The sequence below is a fragment of the Papio anubis genome, chromosome 3, assembly GCF_008728515.1.
Source record: "Papio anubis isolate 15944 chromosome 3, Panubis1.0, whole genome shotgun sequence".
Taxonomy (NCBI): Eukaryota; Metazoa; Chordata; class Mammalia; order Primates; family Cercopithecidae; genus Papio; species Papio anubis.
In genome coordinates this window covers 85,544,449-85,567,603 of record NC_044978.1, presented here as the reverse complement: position 1 = coordinate 85,567,603, position 23,155 = coordinate 85,544,449, and the positions used below count along the sequence as shown (strand labels likewise).

Below are 23,155 nucleotides of genomic sequence, written 5' to 3'. Positions count from 1 at the left end.
TATTTAACATTGAAATTGTGAAGAGGCAGAAGGATTCAAAATCATATTAAGAAAAATTTTCACTCACAATTTTTAGTTTTTATTCATTATCTCATATTTTTTCCAGTTCTCTTCTAAGAGCTTTTTTGTTAATTGCGCAAATGATATATTAGCAATTATTCTAAAATAAATTAGAACTGTAACAGTATTCATTCTACTAAAAATGATACATTTAAAAGTATTTCAGGAATGCTTTTTGGAATACTATTAAAATATAAAAATGAAATGAATGAATGAAAGAATATTTTTAAGAGGCCTAATTTTTCAACAATGCTACCTACTTCCTACAAGACAGTGCCCTCCTTTCCCAGCCATTCAAATTTTCTCATCCCTCAGTGAATCTCCAGGGGTGCTGCCTCTAACAGTCTTCACGTTCCTTTCCAAAATCAGGGAAGTGCTGGGATGCGTGTTGTTTTATTGAAATGCAAATTTCAGTTATATGTCACATAAGGATGTTTCAGCCAATAACAGACCATGTTTACCACAGCAGGTTCATGAGATTATAATACTGTATTTTTACTGAACCTTTTCTGTGTTTAGATATGTTTTGTTACACAGATACTACTCTATGTTACAATTTTGCCAATGGTATTCAGGACAGTAACATGCTGTACAGGTTTGTAGTCTAGGAGCAATAAGCTATACCGTATAGTCTAGGTGTGTAGTAGGCTATACTATCTAGGTTTGTGTAAGTACACGATGATGTTCACCCAATGATGAAATCACCTAACAACGCATTTCCAGAATACGTCCTCATTGATAAGCAATACATGACTGTATCCAGATACTGGCTGAAACAAATCAGGAATATGAATAGGAATGAAACATTTATGCAATAACTTTTATGCTTTCAACTATTTGAAATATAAATGCATATGGGCAAGGCCAAGATTATATCTGGGGAAAAAGGAAGTTGTTAAGTTAGAGATAATGCTTTTACTTTTCACAAATGATTTAATTTTCATTTTATTATTTTATTTTATTTTATTTTTACAATAAAACAAACAATACTATGATGGTTGCATAGTTCAGCAGATTGAACCATGAAGAAATGTACCATGTGTCTTATGTATCTGGGGTGGCTGCGGTTTGCTGTTAGTAGTTACGCAGTGTACCACCAATCTACCATTAAAATATTCTTTACTGACAATTTTGTATTAAAATTATAGAAAAAAAACAAGAATAGCTGAAAGATAAATAAGGAAACTAAAGTTTAAATAAATTCGTTTTTTAGAGGAAAAAATCACCTATATAAAATTCACTTGTATAAGTGAGAAGACAGAAAGGCAACTGAATATTTCTCAATAAAATGTGATGCCTGTTTGTCATGAACTGTAAGAGCATAAATATGAAAAATCAAAAGGTTGTCTTAATACGTCATGGTTTCTTACAGGAATATTTAGAAAAATAAATATTTTGGAATGTATGCTTGTGGAGTTCAATTTTATTTTGTAGTATTGTTTAGACTCTGCCAGAGTACATAGTATATAAATTTTGATTTCCAAAATGAGTTGCTATAGTAATATGTAAGAATCTTAAAAACAGTCTGTATAAGAGAAATACATTTGAGTTTTCTTTTAAAACATGTAAGCATTTTAATCAACAATGAATGAGAATTCTGTCACTCTGCCTCTTCATCAGCAATGAGTACCACAGTCCCCCATTAAAGTCTTGAGGGATATGTTCCAAGGCCCCCAGTGGATGCTTGCAGCCTCAGATAGTATTGAACCCTTTTTATGTTTTTTCCTATACATACATACCTATGACAAAGTTTAATTTATAAATTGGGCACAGTAAGAGATTATAACAATAATACTAAAACAATTATATCAATATACTATAATTGAAGTTTTGTGACTGCTGTCTCTCAAAATATCTTATTGTGCTGTAGATCTTAGCAAATTCAGCACACAATATTTTTCCTTTGTTATTAAGCCAAGTACTTAATGCTTTCATTTCAACAAAGCACATTATGGCTTCTCTTTGGCATATCTGAATTGCCAGTATCACTACTTTTGTGCCTTGGGGCCATTATTGAGTCAAATAAGGTTACTTGATCACATAAGCACTGTGATACTGTGACAGTCAATCTGAAAATCAAGATGGCAACTAAGTGACTAACAGGCAGATGGTGTACCCAGTGTGGATACAGTGGACAAAAGGATGATTAAGGTCACAGGAGGGCAGGTGCGAAATTTTATCATGCTACTCAGAATGGGATGCAATTTAAAACTTATAAATAGTTTATTTCGAGAATTTTTACTTTTAATATTTTCTGATCTCTGAAACAGTGAAAAGTGAAACCGTGGATAAGGAGGAACTACTGTATTGTCAATTTTTTCAATCATAGTTATTCTTTGAGGTGTGCAGTGGTATCTCATTGTTTTAATTTGGATTTCCTACAGAAAAGTGATAGTGAGCATTTAAAAATCTGCTTATCTATCATATGCCTATCTTCTTGATGTCTCTGTTAAAATATTTTGCCTCTTTTTAAATTCAGTTGTTTCCTTATTGTTCAATTTTGTCTCTTTTTTGTATATTTTGGATATGAGAGTCATTTGTATATTTTGGATAGATGTCCTTTATTAGATACGTATTTTTAAAATATTTCCTCTCAGTCTGTTGTTTTATTATTCTCCTAAGTGTCTTCTGCAGAGCAGACTTTTTAAATTTAAAAGTCTAACATCAAGTTTTTATTTCATGTTTTTGGTGTATGTAAAAACTCATCACCAAGCCTAAGGTCATGTGGGTTTTCTCTTATGTTTTCCTCTCAAAGCTCTACAGTTTTGCATTTTATATTTAATTCTGTTATCCATTTTGAGTTACTTTTTGTTTAAAGTGTAGACTTGTAAGTTTTTTACCTGAGTAACAACACAGAATAATAACATTTACTAAGATGGGAAAAAAACGGTTTGGGGATTGGAGGTAGGAATACAGTTTAGATATGGACATGTTAATATTTGAAGATCCTACTTTACAAACATATGCTTAAGTAGGAAATTGGATACAAAGAGTTTAATTCTCATATTTCCACATACCAACACTATCAGAAGTCCAGGAGTCTGATTTATAACTTCACCAGCGCCTCGAACTCTCTATTTTCCCACCTCCCTTTCCTTCCCCTACAAGTTTTCAATCCCCATTTTATGTTTTCAGGAGTTTGTTATTACTTATAATACTCTTCAAAGTATGTGTAGGGTTGGCGTTCATCATGACTAAGTCCTATTTTGGTGCTTAGTCTGTGACAGAGATGCTTTGGCTGATGAAATTTGACCTTGGTGTGTCCTACTCAAAGTATAAAATAAGGCTGGACAGTAGTTCACATCTGTAATTCTAGCACGTTGGGAGGCCGAGGTGGGAGGATTGTTGGATGCCAGGAGTTGGAGGCTGCAGTGAGCTAAAATTGTACCACTGCACTTGCCAGGTGACTTGGAACTAAAATGTGTTCAACTCCAGTGAGACTTGCTGACATAAAAAGAGATAATATGCTTCAAGTACCTAGTGCTATGCATGGCACACAGTAGACACTCACTAAATGACTGGTTATTTCTCTTTCCCCATAGATGGGACACTGTGCACTGAACATCTGAAGACCAGTTGCTCAAGTGAAAAAGAATGACCTGATGTATTTCAGATCAATATTATGCATATAATAAAAACTATGAAATGCTAAAAGCTTAGCTGCAAAGATAAAAGGCAAGAAGCTTGTTGGTGAGGTTGTGGTAGCAACTGAATATATGAGAATAGATTGGTACAATCACTGGATTCCTATAACTCAATTAAGAGTTGGAAGTAAAGTGTAATTCTGATGCTGTTCATGTTTTAAAGTAGAAGGATAATATGTTAAATTAATAAATTAGGCCGGGCGCGGTGGCTCAAGCCTGTAATCCCAGCACTTTGGGAGGCCGAGACGGGCGGATCACGAGGTCAGGAGATCGAGACCATCCTGGCTAACGCGGTGAAACCCCGTCTCTACTAAAAAATACAAAAAAAACTAGCCGGGCGCGGTGGCCGGCGCCTGTAGTCCCAGCTACACGGGAGGCTGAGGCAGGAGAATGGCGTAAACCCGGGAGGCGGAGCTTGCAGTGAGCTGAGATCCGGCCACTGCACTCCAGCCTGGGCGACAGAGCGAGACTCCGTCTCAAAAAAAAAAAAAAAAAAAAAAAAAAAAAAAATGTTAAATTAATAAATTAATAATAGATATTGGTATACTTATAGAAATGGATTGTCACAGTGTCTATCTTTGAGGGATTAATTGGAACAAAAAGGTATTTCATGAATTACGTAGCTCCAGAGATATCTATTAGTAGAAAAAGATTGAAAATGAAAACATAAATTTCTATTTACTACACAGTGAGATAAATGTTTTATGTTAAGAGCTCATCTCATGCATCCCTGTGACATCAGTTTTCTTCAGTATCTGCCACTGTCAGTTTTATTTCCAGCTGGAATCTCTTTTCTGAGTTCCACAACTAAATAACTGTACCAACTAGATATCTCTTTTTGAATTATTCACAGGCATATAAGACTGAATCTTAAATTCAGTCTGTGTAAAACTGAACTGGTGAAATTGCTCTTTAGACCTGCTCCTCTAGTGTTTCCCATCTTAACAAATTGCACAATCATTTCCATGCAATTGCTCCAGCTGGGAACATACAAGATATCACTGACTTGTCCCTCTTTTTTATTTCGATCAGTTACTTCAAATTCTTATTATGGTCTCCAAGGCTCTGCATAAAATTCCTCACTTTTACGATTACAGTAGACTGAACCATTATAACAAAGAAATCTCCCAAAAAGTAAGGGTGTTCAAATAGTAGAAAATTATTTCTTTATATTATAAAAGTTTAGGGTAGATGTTTCAGATAAACAAGTACTTGGCTCCACACTGGGACACAAACTGATGAGATCTGCAATCCTAATACTTAGTTTCCAAGGTCATTCTGAGCATGGCCCAACAATCATCCTGAAAGAGAAAGAGCATAAATAAGCACGCATGGATATGCTTCATGAGTGAAGCAAGGAAGTGGAACATATTTCTATTCTTACTACAATGGAAAGAACTTAGTTACAAGGCACACTTCATTGCCAGGAAGGCTGGGAAATGTAATGCATTTGGACAGCCATATTTCCAGCAACTATTAAGAGATGACAACCTGCTAGCCACCCTCGCTCGCTCTTGGCGCCTCCTGGGCCTGGCAGTCCACTCTGGCCGTGCTTGAGGAGCCCTTCAGCCCACTGCTGCACTATGGGAGCCCCTCCCTTGGCTGGCCAAGGCCAGAGCCGGCTCCCTCTGCTTGCACGGAGCTGTGGAGAGGCACGAGCAGGAACAGGGGCTGCACGTGGCGCTCACGGGCCAGCGGGAGTTCCAAGTGGGTGCAGGGTGTGCGGGGTCCGCGGGCCGCCACTTGGGAGCTACCAGCCAGCACTGCCGGCCCTGGGCAGTGAGGGACTGAGCACCTTGGCAGGGCTCAGGACCTGCAACCCGCTGTGCCCAAGGCCTGCCCCCCACAGCCCGCAGTGGGCTCCCACACAGTCCGAGCCTCCCCAACAGGCACCACCCCCTGCTCCAGGGCGCCCCATCGCATCCACCACCCAAGGGCTGAGGAGTGCGGGTGCTGGCATGGGACTGGCGGGCAGCTCTGCCTGCAGCCCCAGCGCTGGATCCACTAGGCAAAGCCAGCTGGGCTCCCAAGTAGGGTGGGGACTTAGAGAACTTTTATGTCTCACTGGAGGATTGTAAATGCACCAATCAGCACTCTGTCTAGCTCTGGGTTAGTGGATGCACCAATCAGCACTCTGTATCTAGCTAATCTAGTGGAGACTTGGAGAACTTTTATGTCTAGCTAAAGGATTGTAAATGCACCAATCAGTGCTCTGTGTCTAGTTCAAGGTTTGTAAATGCACCAATCAGCACCCTGTCAAAAAGGACCAATCAGCTCTCTATAAAATGAACCAATCAGCTCTCTGTAAAATGGACCAATCAGCAGAATGTGGGTGGGGTCACATAAGGGAATAAAAGCAGGTTGCTGGAGCTAGTAGTGACAAGCTGCTGGGGTCCCCTTCCATGCTGTGAAAGGTTTGTTCTTTTGTGCAATAGATTTTGCTGGTGCTCTCTTTGTGTCCACATCGCTTTTATGAGTTGTAACACTGACAGCAAAGGTCTGCAGCTTCACTCCTGAAGCCAGTGAGACCACTAACCCACCAGAAGGAGTTTCCATGAACCCACCAGAAGGAAGAAACTCTGAACACATGCGAACTTAAGAAGGAACAAACTCCGGACACACCATCTTTAAGAACTGTTAACACTCACCGCGAGTGTCCGTGGCTTTATTCTTGAAGTCAGCAAGACCAAGAACCCACCAATTCTTGACATACTGTGGAAGATAAGGAAAAGAACTTTGGTGAATCCTTGGTAGTTTCAGCAACATTTGTTCTTTCCTTCTTTATTCTTTGTGATTCAGATACATTGGGTTTTAGTCTTTGATTGCTCATTACATCCCTAAGGACTTTGTACATGTCATTCTCTTGGTTCATATGCACTTCATCTCCTCCTTGATTCAGCTGACAATTATTATTCAGAATTAAAAATGTTTTATATTGCTGTGGAAAGTTGTTGTCTTCTTTGTAATACTTGGAAAAGCTGCAATAAATTATTCAATGACTGTTTGTCATGCTAGATTGTAGGACTGAAGAGTAGAGGAACTCTCTGTTTTGTTCTTTATTATAGTCCCAGTATCTGGCACATAGCAGGATGTTTAGTAAATATTTCTTGAACTCACAGAAAGATGGATGAATGGATGCCTGGATAAGTGCAAAAATAGATACGTTCATAGATGAATGGGAAATAAGCCGATATAACCCCACTCTGAAGCCTTTAGTTTGTTAAATGATTATTTAATGATGCTTGTTAAGCACAATAAGGAAGTCTTTATTATAAACCATCATGGTAAGTATATGGACCTCTGAAATGGGATTTTGCAGTAGGGGAGGGAGATTGGGCTCAAGTCTTAATAAAGGGTGGGCAAGTGGGAATTTATAGCCAAGTTGCAAGGTGGGGGTCTGTGGATAAAACATGACTAAGAGGAGGCATCAGGGGTACAGGGGGTTCTGGCTGAATCGACCTAGAAAGATTCTTGCTGGAGGTAGGCTAGGGTGATCAAACATAACTTATGAGATGGTGGAGGATGAGGAACCCCAGTGGATACAAAGGATGAGCAGATATTGGGGGTAGGGGATTCTTGCTAAACATAGTTAGTGAGGTATTTGCTAAAACTGGATTTTACAAAGAAGTGCACAGATGAACCTAGGAGAAGGTTCAAGAGTCTGAATGAATTTTATCAATCAGATACTTTGTATCAGACTTTCTCCATGAAGGATTTGTGCAAAAGTAGGGTACGTGGTTGCAAAAAGAAAACTTGAGAAGATTGGTACAACTTTGAATAGCTATAAATAAAAACGATAAAGAGAGACAAATGAGAAAAAGAAAAAGCATTGTTCAATAATGTGGAACACTCAATTGTGGTTGAAAACCACAGCTTTGTAGTGAAAACTAGCTATTATATTTTTCTCTTGCATTTAATTTCAGAGAAAATGCATTTTGGAAATAATAATGGTTGATAATGGATATAGCATAGCGATCCAGATATGAGCTTAGCATTTAAAATGCGGTTTTTCATGCATATTTTCATTTTTTTAAAATTTTATAGATGAGAAAACTGAAGGTCAGAAAGTACAAATAAATGGCATAAGGAGTAAATGACATTAGCAATCAGAGAAGCTGTGATTCGTACCCGTGTGTAATATCTCAAAAGATAGAGATTTATAAAGCAGGCCTTGAAGAAGTGTGAATAACAGGAAATTAACCTGTGTTAATGTCCACAAAGGCTGGTTCCTAGGGTCAGTTTATTAAAGAATGTGTAATGTTCCATCAAGGTTTAGTGGGATGAGATAGTAGTAGACATGTAAAGAGAGAGGATTGTGCTGTGAGAATTATATTTTCAAATTTCGGGTGGGAAAATGAGTTTTGGAAGATGACAAGGCCTGGAATATAGACCCCAAAGTGTTTTGTTCGAGGGGAGTGGGACAGAAGTTTCTCAGATGGCTGCCCAGATGAACACTGTCTTTCAGAATAGTGACAGGAATTGGTCGAAGGAAAGATTACAATCCAGATACCAAAGCCCTCACTAAATGTGGCATAAAGGAGTAGAGGTGAGCTGACGACAGTGATGAAGATGAGCACAGAGTATAGTTCAGTTTTTAGGGACTTAAATATGGAGGACTTTTTGGATGAGTATCAAGTATAATGACAATGAAACTGCAGTGGGTAAACATGAGAAAGATGAACATACCTCCTCAAAAATACAGAGAATTAAAGCTTCTTTTGAGGGCTGTTTAAGCAAAATGGTATTATTAGAGGAGAAAAACGTAGTTAGTGTGAAGAAGTAAAGGGAAATAGTAAAGATGTTGCATATTATAAAGAAGTTTCTTTGAAATAGGATGGGTTTCTATGTAGTTACAGTAAAGAGGTAGAAGTAGAATTAGATACAGAATGATAAGTCTGAGAAGGGGAAGATATAAATTAGATGAAAGAGTTTGCAATGTGGGTTTTAGATCAAGGGCACTAGAAAGTCAAGGAATACAGAGAAAGATGGGAAGTACTTGAAAGAAACTAACTAGCCTCAGGGTTCCAGCTGGGGCTTTGATGGCAAGTTGTTTTGTTGCTGCTGCAAACTCAGACCAAAACATTCTGGGGAAACTTAAGAATAAGAGGTGAATTGCCAATTAATATCTAGGGCTGCAAGAGTGAGAAGAAATGACTAAAAATACAAATTGAAGCTCACATAAGTGGAACAAATTTTAAAGAGGAATGGGAATTTTGAGAAAAAAGTGAGGAAAATATATAACTCTTTATTTATAAATACATATTTTGTGTTATGCATTGGCTTTGTAGCAACCAAGACAGTCTTAACATGTCCCTTAGCTTGATTAAACTTCAGACAGTCTTCGTCTGGCCTTTAAGTTCTGATCTCCCTCTGACTCCCTACCCCTAAAGAATCTAGATGGCCAAATCACAGAGGTTCCTCTCCTCCCTTTTTAAAGGGTATTTATTTCAGATACCTTATAATTGCAAATTCTTCTTGTCTGCTACTTGAGATGTAAATTTTTAAGCATCTCTTATCAGTTTTACTACCCTCCAGGAGTATCTTTCTCAAGGACCTAGAGCCATTCCTTTGAAATGTTATCATTAGGGAAAATAGCGACCCTATATCTCAGTCTCTGTGGGAGAGTGAGTGCTTCATTTCAATGGGCACCGGGCTCTAAGTTGTAAAACTGTCTCCTGTCATGAAGATAAGAGACATTTTGCTGTTTCTTTGTGAGGCCAATTAGCAGACACAGGTAGCCTATGTTCCCCCCTTTCACCCCAATGCTCAAAAATCCTCCCACCCTGTATTTCAGTAGAGTTGAGCACAGAGTGATTTCTGGCTCTCCCTCTTATTGCAATAGACTTGAGTAAAGTCTTCCTTACCTGTTTGACTTTGATGCAGCTTTTGCTTTGACAGTAGCTTATAACGAGTTTATTTTTCATTTCCCTGAAAACAAATGTTTCATCCTGACCTCCAGGGCACTACCTGGTGCTGGCTGATGGTGATGTGGCAGCTGGAGATGTAGCATAATGATACAAAATTGAGCCCTTTTAAAAAACCAAAGGCACATACTTCTAAAATAGAATCAATTACATATTTACTTATGTCTGCTTATTATACCCTAGATATAAACCCCAAGGAGGCAGCAGTATATCATGAATTAGAGCATAAGTTTTTCATCAAAGATCAAAACTGAGTTTTCATCTTTCTCTTGCTATTTATGCAACTTAGGTGGGTTATAGACCTCTTTAAGCTTCAGTTTACTCATTTGCAAAATATGAATATAATACACTACGATATTACATATAACACTTAACCTGGTTATTGCACAAATTAAATAATATGTGTAAAGCACTTAGCACAGCATAACAGATAGTTGTCATAGTTTTTCTTTTTATAGGTAATATTGTTGTTATTACTATTATTTCTTTAAGGACAGGGTTCAAATCTGTCTAATAGTATCTACTCACATGCTCACAAATATTTAATGATTAAATTATTTTTCAAATAATACCTAGTACATATATACAATATCTAAATGGAAGCCAACATATGGGATGGAAATTAACGTCTGTTGTTGAAGATTGTCTTAGTAGCAGTTATGGTCTATAAAATATCTAAATCACAGCTTCAAGCATGTGTTCTGAGACAAAAATTCCAAGCAGAAGCTTCCTAATGACCACCTCTAGTCCCCACTGAGCACACCTTTAATATATTTTATAATATATGTTATACCAACATTTCCTTTTGTGAACACAGTAAAGACAGTCACAGTCAAGAATTGGCTAAAAGACTGATTTGTCATTATGGAAAAATACAAAGGTGAGGGTGACTTTCAGAGGAAATAGGCATCATTAGTAGTGCCCTCTGGCAAATACAAGAGAATTTCTCAGAGACCCATTTGGAAGAAAGTTCAGTCATGGCATTAGATGACTCAGTGAAAGGTGGAAGGCCAATACTCGTAGTTCAAATGAAAACATCTACTGCTCTTAACTTTGTAAATATTCTGTTTCATTCTTAAAAGCCTAGGGAAATAATAATTCTATACCTACTTTTCCTGTTTTTCTGTGAAAATAGTTTCTATAAATTTTAATGGGCTTAGAAACTTTTCTCTGAATGATCAAATGTCCTAAACTATTTCAAATCATTTTTACCCTGCCCTTGGACAGGCAACAGCTTACTTTGGAAAAATTGAGTCTTTAGGGAATTGACAGAAAAAACGTTTTTTCTTTTATGGGGGTAGATCCTGAGACTTCTGAGCATCTATAATTCCTTATGATAAATCTCCTATTATTTCTATTTCTCTAGAGAACTCAGACTGATACATATTCTAAGTATAAATCTTGGTTGATGATCTGTTCATTTCACTAGTCATGTATTTCTTTATTGCTCTGCTTGAAGCTGGCTTAAACAGCTAGTTTTTTTCATAAGTAATTTGTTATAATACATATTTGCACAGAAAGAAAAGGTTTGAAAAATTATCAAGGGAGAGCTAAATCATTTCAGGAGCCACACTTATGATGACATGTGATATAATTACAGAAAATAAAATACTTGATTGAAGTACTTGATGTGGGGGTAGTATATTATCAACAATATCAAACTTTTATTCACTTCTGATGAACATTAACCATATCTTGCTATATTTCTTGGTATTAGCTCTGAAATGAAAAGTCATTTGAAAAGGTATTGCAAATTCAAGTTAATGAAAAAGATACTGAAAATATAATTTATATGTGCATGAGCTGCTGATAATTAGATAAAATAACACATTCTTACCAAACACATTCTTTCCAAACACATTCTTTTCTTCCCTTCTTACCAAACATATTCCTTTTTTTTCCACTAGCAGAAATTAAATCTAAAAATAAGTGCTTTCTTCTACTTTTATTTACTAAACTACTTCACAGTCTTCTGCCATGCTAATGTCACCTTGCCTGATGCTATTTCCCCTATATTATTACATTTGTCTTCTCCCAAGTGTGGCATCAGTACTGATTTGCTACCCAACAGCCACTCCGTGTCCTATTCTAATTGCTCATTTATATCAATATATTGAATATATTGCAGCCTCTTTTGAAGTTACCAGTGCTCAGGTGACCAGTTGGAGCCAAGGGATATAAGAAAAACTCTGCTATTGAACATCTGGCCAAGATTTTTTTTCTTCCTGATAAAGGAAAAGAAATAGAAACCAAGTTTTCTCTTTATACTTTGAGCTAACTCCATAATATAGCAACCAAAGGAGATGTGCCTAAGGATGAAAACCAACAGCTGGGGATAGAACCATAAAAAGAAAAAAGAAAAGAAACTGGACTCTTGATGACAATGTTGAACCTTCAAACCAACCTTAGGACCAGATACATATGGGTTTTCTTTATCTTGAAGCCGAATGCACTGAATCACAAGCACTTCTGTTTTTCCTTCCTGAGAGATCTGGGCATTATATAAAAATCTCTGACTCAAGAGATGCCTCTCTAGTGTTTGAAACATTGCTGTCCTCTCTGGATTCTCAGGACATGCTCTGATGAGGGCCAGCCATACTCCTGACTCTGCACCCCAAGCATTTGGCAAGTGCTGCTCAGGAAGTACCCATGAGTGATGGTTCAATGAAAGGATGTTCGAATGTTGACAACCAGCAGGATCCACTGCGCTCTTCCACCGGATGAAATAATAATAAATAACCCAAAGTGAGCAGCTCAGATGAGCTAGAACACTGCCTAAAATTATCCTAAAAACCCCTGAACTAGAAAGTGAAAAAAAAATTAGCTAGTGAAGAGAGCACGGGAGAGTCAAGTGAGCCCATGCACGTTGGGTCTGAGGACAAGGGGCGACAGAACAGCACACAGGGTGGAGAACACACACAGTCAAAAGACATGGGGAGGCTCTAAATTCTTAGGAAGCACGTTGCTTCTAAAGTCTCAGGGTGGCCAGTGGCTCTTGGTGATTTTAGTGTCCTGGTGACCATGACACCACAGCTCAGTGCTGTGTGGGAGTCATGCCCTAGGTGCCTAGTGTCTCCTTTATGCGATTGCATCCACACATCGGAGCTCCTCAGGGCTGAGGTGCTCCCTCTGACACCAAAATCACTGCCCAGAACAGCATCTGTTGTGGTAGTGAGAAGTGCATACTCGACAAATGGACAAAGATTTCTATTTGTTAAAAATTTCTCTTTGTTAAAAAAGATTTCTCTGGAATGAACATGAGAAATTAACATTGGTGCTCATTTTCTTGGGCAGGGGAGGAAAACAGGGAACAGGGTTAAGGGCAGACCACAGTGCACCTTTTCAAACTGCAAAATTTTACAATATGAATACGATGCCCATTCAAAAGTAAGTGAGTTTGAAGTAACGGAAGTGGGAGCAGCACTGAGTGCCTGGGCAGGCAGTGCTGGTGTCTGGCGAGGAAGAAGGAGAGTACAGAGAGGTGAGCCCTCAGAATCCCATGCAGTCTGCTGTAGACCAAGCTCAGAAGCAGATCTGACCGGACCCACAGCTCACAGGGGAGCAGAATGACCATGACCAACAACTGAGACTGGGGGAATACTCAGAATAAGCAAAAGGGAAAATGTGGAGGATGTGCCATGCCAGGTCCAAAACTGACATACAGAATGTTTTCAACTGTGAAATGAATTAATTCCAGAATATTTTGTTTCCTGATCACTCTCATTCTATTATTTGACTCATAATGAAACTTGGTAGTGCTTTAAACATAGATTTGTTAGTAACAATGAAAAAAGAGATAAGCAGCATGTGGTAATAAGAAAGATTATTTGGGTGTATCCAGACAACAGAGGAATTCAAAATAAACAACATAATCAGAGACTTCATCATTTCTAAGGAAACAAAGCTTTGATTTTTTAAATTATTTGTTTTGTTTAATCATTTGAATAGAAAAATATAGTGCTTGAAATTTCTAAAAATTTTAAATGTTCAATTAGTTACACTGAGGCAATATTTCTCTCATGCAATCTGTGAATGCTGCAAATCATCAAGCTAAAAAGCTTATAAATACTTATTCCTAAGAGGGCTTTGTATATTAATCCTCATCCTTGGAAAACAACCAGGGAAGGACCAGGCTCAGTAGAAAAGCAGGGGCCAGCACACCACCGCCCTCCTGCAGGGAGCACACAGAGAGAGCCTCCTGCAAGCTGGAGCTTGAGGTCTAGAGAGAGGCGGTGGCCAGCGTGACACATGCTGCCCACCATGGGGGCAGGGGCCATGCAAGCACTAAAGGTGGTGGGCCTGGAGCAGCTGAGTCCAACACAGGACCTGGAGGCCTGTGGGAGGGTTCAGGCTTGCTCAGGTCATGAGATCAAGACTTTTTTCAATCCCTATGTCCTTCATTGGGAAGAGACCTGTGGAAGCATCTGGACCTGGCTCTACAGGGATGTGGGTGGCACAGTTAGGCTATCATACTAGCTCTGGCCAAAAACACTAGAAACAAGTGAACCAGCACAGGCAGAGACATGGCAGAAGACCACGCAGGGGACCTGGTCACCACTTCCTTTTTTTTTTTTTTTTTTTTTTTTGAGACAGAGTCTCACTGTTGCCCAGCCTGGAGTGCAGTGGCGCGATCTCAGCTCACTGCAAGCTCTGCCTCCCGGGTTCATGCCATTCTCCTGCCTCAGTCTCCCGAGTAGCTGGGACTACAGGCACCTGCCAACACGCCTGGCTAATTTTTTGTATTTTTAGTAGAGATGGGGTTTCACCGTGTTAGCCAGGATTGTCTGGATCTCCTGACCTCATGATCCACCTGCCTCAGCCTCCCAAAGTGCTGGGATTACAGGCGTGAACCACTTTCAAACTCTCCCAAGTGATCAAGAGATCACTTATTAGGACCTCACTGTTAAGAGTAAAAAGAGCTAATTTTATGAGAATAATTAGAAAAATCAGAAGTAAATAATGCTTAAACAGAACCTAAAACTGTAACAAGACCACTGGGCTTTTAGTGTGGCTTTTAGTCTTGACACAAATTAAGGAAACGTTATTGCTTAGAGAACTCACAGGGGCCTCACTTGGCCTTCTGCAAGCAAATTCTTCTTGGAAAAAGTAGGCTTTTCCACCAATCTGTCTTTTAGCAATATTCTAACAAACTGCAGTAAAATTGCCTTGCACAAACTATCACAACTCCACAACAATGCAGCCTTACAATGGGTCTGGCACTGCACATCAGTGCTTCAAAGATGTGTGTCCTTTTGATACGGCAATTATATCTAGGAATTTATCTGAGGAAGTAACCAGGGAAGCAAAAATATGCACGTTCACAGTGTCACTTTGAGGACCAAAGTGGAAACTGAAAACTGTAGGATAATTCAAGAGATGTTGCTTTAACCTCTCTACCTTACTTCTTCCCCTGGATTCCCTAAGAAACAGAAAAACAGCAATTTCTCATAAGAAAAATATATACACATACAAAAAACTTACTGATATGGGAAGATGCTCCCTTCATGTGAGGTGTGCACCGTAGTCTACCACGGTGTGCCATTATAGCTCCTTTTGTTATGAGCAAAATTAGTGTGGCTGGTCACAGTAAACATCTGGAAGAGCCCATACAGTTGGTGATGTGCTTATTATCTTTTGGTGGAAGGAAAACAAATCATCTTTATATTCTTTACATTTTCTACATTTTCAGAACTCATGCAAATAATGTATATAACCCAGAAATGAATATAAACAAAATAAAACACAACAAGGTATGTATGTGCAAATGTGTTCTAAATGTTATGAGGTCCCAATTCCACTGATGAGGATTCCTAGCGTAAGAAAGCTCCTAGGGAGGGAGGGCTAGCAAGATGGCTGAATAGGAAGAGCTCCAGTCTGCAGCTCCCAGCGAGATTAATGCAGAATGTGGGTGATTTATACATTTCCAACTGAAGTACCCAGCTCATCTCACTGGGACTGGTTATACAGTAGGTGCAGCCCACAGAGAGTGAGGCAAAGCAGGGTGGGGCATCACCTCACCCGGGAAGCACCAGGGGTTGGAGAACTCCTCCCCTAGCCAAGGGAAGCCATGAAGGACTGTGCAGTGAGGAATGGTGCATTCCGGCCCAGATACTATGCTTTTCCCATGGTCTTTGCAACCCATAGACCAGGAGATTCCCTGAGGTGCCTACACTACCAGGACCCTGGGTTTCACGTCTAAAACTAGGCGTCCATTTGAGCAGACACCAAACTAGCTGCAGGAGGTTTTTTTTTTTTTTTTTAATTCCCCCATGGCTCCTAGAACACCAGTGAGACAGAACCGTTTTCTCCCCTGGAAAGGGGGCTTAAGCCAGGGAGCCAAGTGGTCTAGCTCAGTGGGTCCCACCCTCATGGAGCCCAGGAAGCTAAGATCTACTGGCTGGAAATTCTCACTGCCAGCACAGCAGTCAGAAGTTGACCTGGGACGCTAGAGCTTGTTGACGGTGGTAGGGTGGGGGTGGGGAGTGGTCTTCCACCATTACTGAGGCTTGAGTAGGCAGTTGTCCTCTCACAGTGTAAACAAAACCCCCGGGAAGTTTGAACTGGGGGGGAGCCCAAAGCAGCTCCGCAAAGCTGCTATAGCCAGTCTTCCTCTCTAGATTCCTCCTCTCTGGGCAGGGCATGTCTGAAAGAAAGGCGGCAGCCCCCGTCAGGGGCTTATAGATAAAACCTCCATCTCCCTGGAACAGGGAACCTGGGGGAAGGGGCAGCTGTGGGCGCAGCTTCAGCAGACTTAAACATTCCTGCCTGCCAGCTCTAAAGAGGGCAGCGGATCTCCCAGAACAGCACTCGAGCTCCGCTAAAAACAGACTGCCTCCTCAAGTAGGTCCCTGACCCGCGTGCTGCCTGACTGGGAGACATCTCCCAGCAGGGGTCGACAGACACCTCATATAGGAGAGCTCTGGCTGGCACATAGCAGGTGCCCCTCTGGGATGAAGCTTCCAGAGGAGGGAACAGGCAGCAATCCTTGCTGTTCTGCAGCCTCTGCTGGTGATACCCAGGAAAACAGGGTCTGGAGTGGACCTCCAGCAAACTCCAGCAGACCTGCAGCAGAGGGGAGTGACTGTTAGAACGAAAACCAACAAACAGAAAGGAATAGCATCAACATCAACAAAAACGACATCCACACAAAAAACCCATCTGAAGGTCACCAACATCAAAGAAGTTAGATAAATCCACGAATATAAGGAAAAAACCAGCTCAAAAAGGCTGAAAATTCCAGAAACCAGAATGCCTCTTCTTCCCTCAAAGCATCACAACTCCTCATCAGTAACGGAACAAAACTGGACAAAGAATGAGTTTGATGAACTGATAGAAGTAGGCTTCAGAAGGTGGGTAATAACAAACTCCTTCGAGCTAAAGGAACATGTTCTAACCCAATGGAAGGAAGCTAAGAAACTTGAAAAAATTTAGAGGAATTGCTAACTAAAATAACCAGTTTGGAGAAGGACATAAATGACCTGATGGAGCTGAAAAACACAGCACGAGAACTTCATGAAGCATACACAAGTATCAATAGCCAAATTGATCAAGCAGAAGAAAGGATATCTGAAATTGAAGATCAACTTAATGAAATAAAGAGTGTAAACAAGATTAGAGAGCAAAAGAATGAAAAGGAACAAACAAAATCTTCAAGAAATATGGGGCTATGTGAAAAGACCAAAGCTAGGTTTAACTGGTGTACCTGAAAGTGACAGGGAGAATGAAACCAAGTTGGAACACATTCTTCAGGATATCATCCAGGAAAACTTCCCCAACATAGCAAGACAGGCCAACATTCAAATTCAGGAAATACAGAGAACACCACAAAGATACTTCTCAAGAACAGCAACCCCAAAACATAATCATCAGATTCACCAAGGTTGAAATGAAGGAAAAAATGTTAAGGGCAGCCAGAGAGAAAGGTCGGGTTACTAACAAAGGGAAGTTCATCAGACTAACAGTGGATCTATCTGCAGAAACCCTACAAGTCAGAAGAGAGTGGAGGCCAATATTCAACATTCTTAAAGAAAGGAATTTTCAACCCAGAATTTCATAACCAGCCAAACTAATCTTCATAAGAGAAGGAGAAATAAAATCCTTTACAAACAAACAAATGCTGAGAGATTTTGTCACCACCAGGCCTGCCTTACAAGAGCACCTGAAGGAAATGCTAAATATGGAAAGGAAAAACTGGTAGCAGCCATGCACAAACATACCAAATTGTAAAGACTGCTGACACTATGAAGAAACTGCATCAACTAATGGCAAAATAACCAGCTAGAGTCATAATGACAGGATCAAATTTACACATAACAATATTAACCTTAAATGTAAATGGGCTAAATGCCCCAATTAAAAGACACAGACTGGTAAACTGGATAAAGAGTCAAGACCATCAGTGTGCTTTATTCAAGAGACACATCTCATGTGCAGAGATACACATAGGCTCAATATAAAGGGATGGAGGAATATTTACCAAGTAAATAGAAAGAAAAAAAAAAAAAGCAGGGGTTGCAATCCTAGTCTCTGATAAAACAGACAACAAAGATCCAAAAAGACAAAGAAGGCCATTACATAATGGTAAAAGAATCAATCCAACAAGAAGAGTTAACTATCCTAAATACATATGCACCCAATACAGGAGCACCCAGATTCATAAAGCAAGTTCTTAGAGACCTTCAAAGAGACTTAGACTCCCACACAATAATAGTAGGAGACTTGAACACCCCACTGTCAGTATTAGATAGATCAATGAGACAGATAATTAACAAGGATATTCAGGACTTGAACTCAGCTCTGGACCAAATGCACCTAATAAGACATCTACAGAACTCTCCATGCCAAATCAACAAAATATACATTCTTTTCAGCACCATATTACACTTATTTTTAAATTGACCACCTACTTGAAAGTGAAACACTGTTCAGCAATTGAGAAAGAATGGAAATCATAACAAACAGTCTCTCAGATCACAGTGCAATGAAATTAGAACTCAGGATTAAGACACTCACTCAAAACCGCATCATTATATGGAAACTGAACAATCTGCTCCTGAATAACTACTGGGTAAATAATGAAATTAAGACAGAAATAAATAAGTTATTTGAAGCCAATGAGAACAAAGACATAGTATACCAGAATCTCTGGGACATAGCTAAAGTAGTATTTAGAGGAAAATTTATAGCACTAAATGCCCACAGGAGAAAGAGGGAAAGATCTAAAATTGACACGCTAACATAACAATTAAAAGAACTAGAGAAGCAAGAGCAGATAAGATCAAAAGCTAGCAGAAAACAAGAAATAACTAAGATCAGAACAGAACTGAAGGAGATAGAGACATGAAAAACTCTTCAAAAAATCAATGAATCCAGGAACTGATTTTTTGAGAAGATTAACACAATATATAGACCACTAGCCACACTAATAAAGAAAAGAGAGAAGAATCAAATAGACACAATAAAAAATGTTAAAGGGGATACCACCTCTGACCTCACAGAAATACAAACTACCATCAGAGAATACTATAAACACCTCTATGCAAATAAACTAGAAAATCTAGAAGAAATGAATAAATTCCTGGACACATACACCCTCCCAAGACTAACCCAGGAAAAAGTCGAATCCCTGAATAGACCAATAATAAGTTCTGAAATGGAGGCGTTAATTAATAGCCTACCAACCAAAAAATGCCCAGCACCAGACGGATTCACAGCTGAATTCTACCAGAGGTACAAAGAGGGGCTGGTACAATTCCTTCTGAAACTATTCCAAACAATAGGAAAAGAGGGACTCCTCCCTAACTCATTTTATGAGGCCATCATCATCCTAATATCAAAACCTGGTGGAGACACAACAAAAAAAGAAAATTTCAGGCCAATATCCCTGATGAACATCAACGTGAAAATCCTTGATAAAATACTGGCAAACCAAATCCAACAGCACATCAAAAAGCTTATCCACCACGATCAAGTTGGCTTCATCCCTGGGATGCAAGGCTGGTTCAACATAGAAAAATCAATAAATGTAATTCATCACATAAACAGAACCAGTGACAAAAAGCACATGATTATCTCAATAGATGCGGAAAAGGCCTTCGATAAAATTCAACATCCCTTCATGCTAAAAACTCTCAGTAAATTAGATATTGACGAAACGTATCTCAAAATAATAAAATAACATTTATGATGTTATTTATGACAAACCCATAGCCAGTATCGTACTGAATGGGCAAAAGCTGGAAGCATTCCCTTTGAAAACCAGTACAAGACAAGGATACCCTCTCTCACCACTCCTATTCAACACAGTATTGGAAGTTCTAGCCAGGGTAATCAGGCAAGAGAAAGAAATAAAAGGTATTCAAATAGGAAGTCAAATTATCTCTGTTTGCAGACAACATGATTTTATATTTAGAAGACCCCATCGTCTCTGCCCAAAATCTCCTTAAACTGATAAGCAACTTCAGCAAAGTCTCAGGGTACAAACTCAATGCACAAAAATCACAAGCATTCCTATACACCAATTATAGACCAACACAGAGCAAAATCATGAGTGAACTCCCACTCACAATTGCTACAAAGAGGATGAAATACCTAGGAATACAACTTACAAGGGATGAGAACGACCTCTTCAAGGAGAACTACAAACCACTGCTCAAGGAAATAAGAGAGGACACAAACAGAAAAAAATTCCATGCTCATGGATAGGAAGAATCAATATCGTGAAAATAGCCATACTGCACAAGTAATTTATAGATTCAATGCTATCCCCATCAAGCTACCTTTGACTTTCTTCACCAAATTAGAAAAAACAATTTTAATTCATATGAAACCAAAAAGAGCCAATATAGCCAAGGCAATCCTAAGCAAAAGGAACAAAGCTGGAGGCATCATACTACCTGACTTCAAATTATACTACAAGGCTATACTAGCCAAAACAGCATGGCACTGGTACCAAAACAGATATATAGACCAATGGAACAGAACAGAGGCCTCAGAAATAGCACTACACATGTACAACCACCTGATCTTTGACAAAACTGACAAAAACAAGCAATGGAGAAAGGATTCCCTATTTAATAAATGGTATTGGGAAAACTGGCTAGCCATATGCAGGACACAGAAGCTGGACCCTCTCCTTAGACCTTATAGAAAAATTAACTCAAGATGGATTAAAGACTTAAACGTAAGACCTAAAACCATAAAAAACCTAGAAGAAAACCTAGGCAATATCATTCAGGACATAGGCATGGGCAAAGACTTCATGACTAAAACACCAAAAGTGGTGGCAACAAAAGCCAAAAATGACAAATGAGATCTAGTTAAACTAAAGAGCTTCTGCACAGCAAAAGAAACTATCATCAGAGTTAACAGGCAACCTACAGAATGGAAGAAAATTTTTGCAACTATCTATCTGACGAAGGGCTAATATTGAGAATCTACAAGGAACTTATACAAATTTACAAGAATAAAACAAACAACCCCACCAAAAAGTGGGCAAGGGATATGAACAGACACTTCACAAAAGAAGATATTTATGTGGCCAACAAACATGTGAAAAAAAGCTCATCATCACTAGTAATTAGAGAAATGCAAATCAAAACCGCAATGGGATACCATCTCACACCAGTTAGAATGGCGATCATTAAAAAGTCAGGAAACAACAGATGCTGGATAGGATGTGGAGACATACGAATGCTTTTACACTGTTGGTGGGAATGTAAATTAGTTCACCTCTTGTGGAAGACACTGTAGTAATTGCTCAAGGATCTAGAACCAGAAATACCATGTGACTCAGCAATCCCATTACTGAGTACATACCCAAAGGGTTACACATTATTCTATAAAGACACATGCACATGTATGTTTATTGCGGCACTATTCACAACAGCAAAGACTTGGAACCAACCCAAATGTCCATCAGTGATAGACTGGATTAAGAAAATGTGGCACATATACACCATGGAATACTATACAGCCATAAGAAAGGATGAGTTCATGTCCTTTGCAGAGGCATGGATGAAGCTGGAATGTGTGACAAGAAGGGTGTGAAAGCGCCTTCATAATCACTATTTAGGCCACCTGTTACACAGAGCAAAGGCCAGCCAGCATGCCAGGCCGTGGAGGAAAGCAAGGTGCTTACATGAGGGCTCTGCAGTTTTCAGGTTTGGGCCTTGAGAGATCAGGTCTAGGTGCTTCCTAGGAAGTCTCTATCACACTGGCCTCAGCAGAGTTATAGGAACACAGGCTCTGCAATGCCCAGGAGCCTGTCACTGCACACTTGGGTCACACTTGGGAGGCACTCTTAATGTCACCACATCTGATGTAGAACCAGCATGGAGAACTGATAAAAGTATGCTTTGGGCCAGGTGAAGTGACTTATGCCTATAATCCCAGCACTTTGGGAGGTCGAGGCGGGCAGATCATGAGGTCAGCAGATCGACACCATCCTGGCTAACATGGTGAAACCTCGTCTTTACTGAAAATACAAAAAAATTCGCTGGGCGTGGTAGTGGGTGCCTGTAGTCCCAGCTACTCTGGAGGCTGAGGCAGGGGAATGGTGTGAACCTGGGAGGCGGAGCTTGCAGTGAACCGAGATTGTGCCACGGCACTCCAGCCTGGGCGACAGAGTGAGACTCTGTCTCAAAAAAAAAAAAAAAGAAAAAAAAAGTATGCTTTTGTGCAAAGATAACCATGGTGGGAACCTGTGTGACCAGTCACCAGCCATGGCCCAGAGGCCAAGAAGTAAAATTCTGTGCTGGGACCCATTAGTGTGTTCCACCTATGATAAGATCCAAGAGTTATTCATTACCAGAAGAGGATGCAAGACTCAAGCCAGCTGGGTAAGGCCAGGGAGGTGAGGCCTGATGGGTAAGGCCAGGGAAGATGAGGCCAGAAGGGTAAGGTGAGATGGATAAGGAATAGTGAGTAGGACCAAGTGTGTAAGGTCAGTTGGGTTAGGCCAAGAGGTTAGGTCATGTGGTCAAACGCAGGTGAATAAGGGCAGATAGATAAGGCTAGGTGGGTGAGGGAGGTGTGTAAAGCTAGGTGGGTGTGGCCATAAGGGCAATGCTGGGTGGAAGATAATGCCATCAGAATAAGGACAAAAGGAGAAGGCAAATAAGTTAACTACAATAAGTTAGGTTCAGTGAGGAAAGCCAGGAGGGAAAGGCCAGGAAGTTAGAGCTAGGTAGGTAAGGTGATTGAGTAATGCCAGGAGGCCCCGTTGGTAAAGGCAAGTGGTTAACATTAGATAGGTAAGACCAAGTGAATAAGCCAGGTATGTAAAGCCTCACAGATAGGACCAGGTTCCTGAATAAGGCCAGGAGATTACAGATAGGAGGTGAAGGGCAGATGGTTAAGGTCAAGGGGAATTGCAAAGGGAGGTAAGGCCAGAGGGCAAAAAAAAAAAAAAAAAAAAAAAGTGGGTAAGGGCAGCACCTAACAGCAATAAGTTAGCTTAAGCATACCCTGGGAATGACCCTGTGGTCTAAGAAGAATGTGTGTCCAGCGTTTCGAGCTAAGGAATCT

General features: G+C 39.8%; 1 non-coding gene across 1 annotated transcript; it reads left to right on the top strand.

Annotated features, from left to right (window-relative positions):
* Positions 1-1,046: 1,046 nt before the first annotated feature.
* LOC116274350 lies at positions 1,047-1,114 on the top strand. The gene has a single exon (XR_004182976.1). It is a non-coding gene; the product is annotated as a small nucleolar RNA SNORD77 (small nucleolar RNA).
* The last annotated feature ends 22,041 nt before the right edge of the window (positions 1,115-23,155 follow it).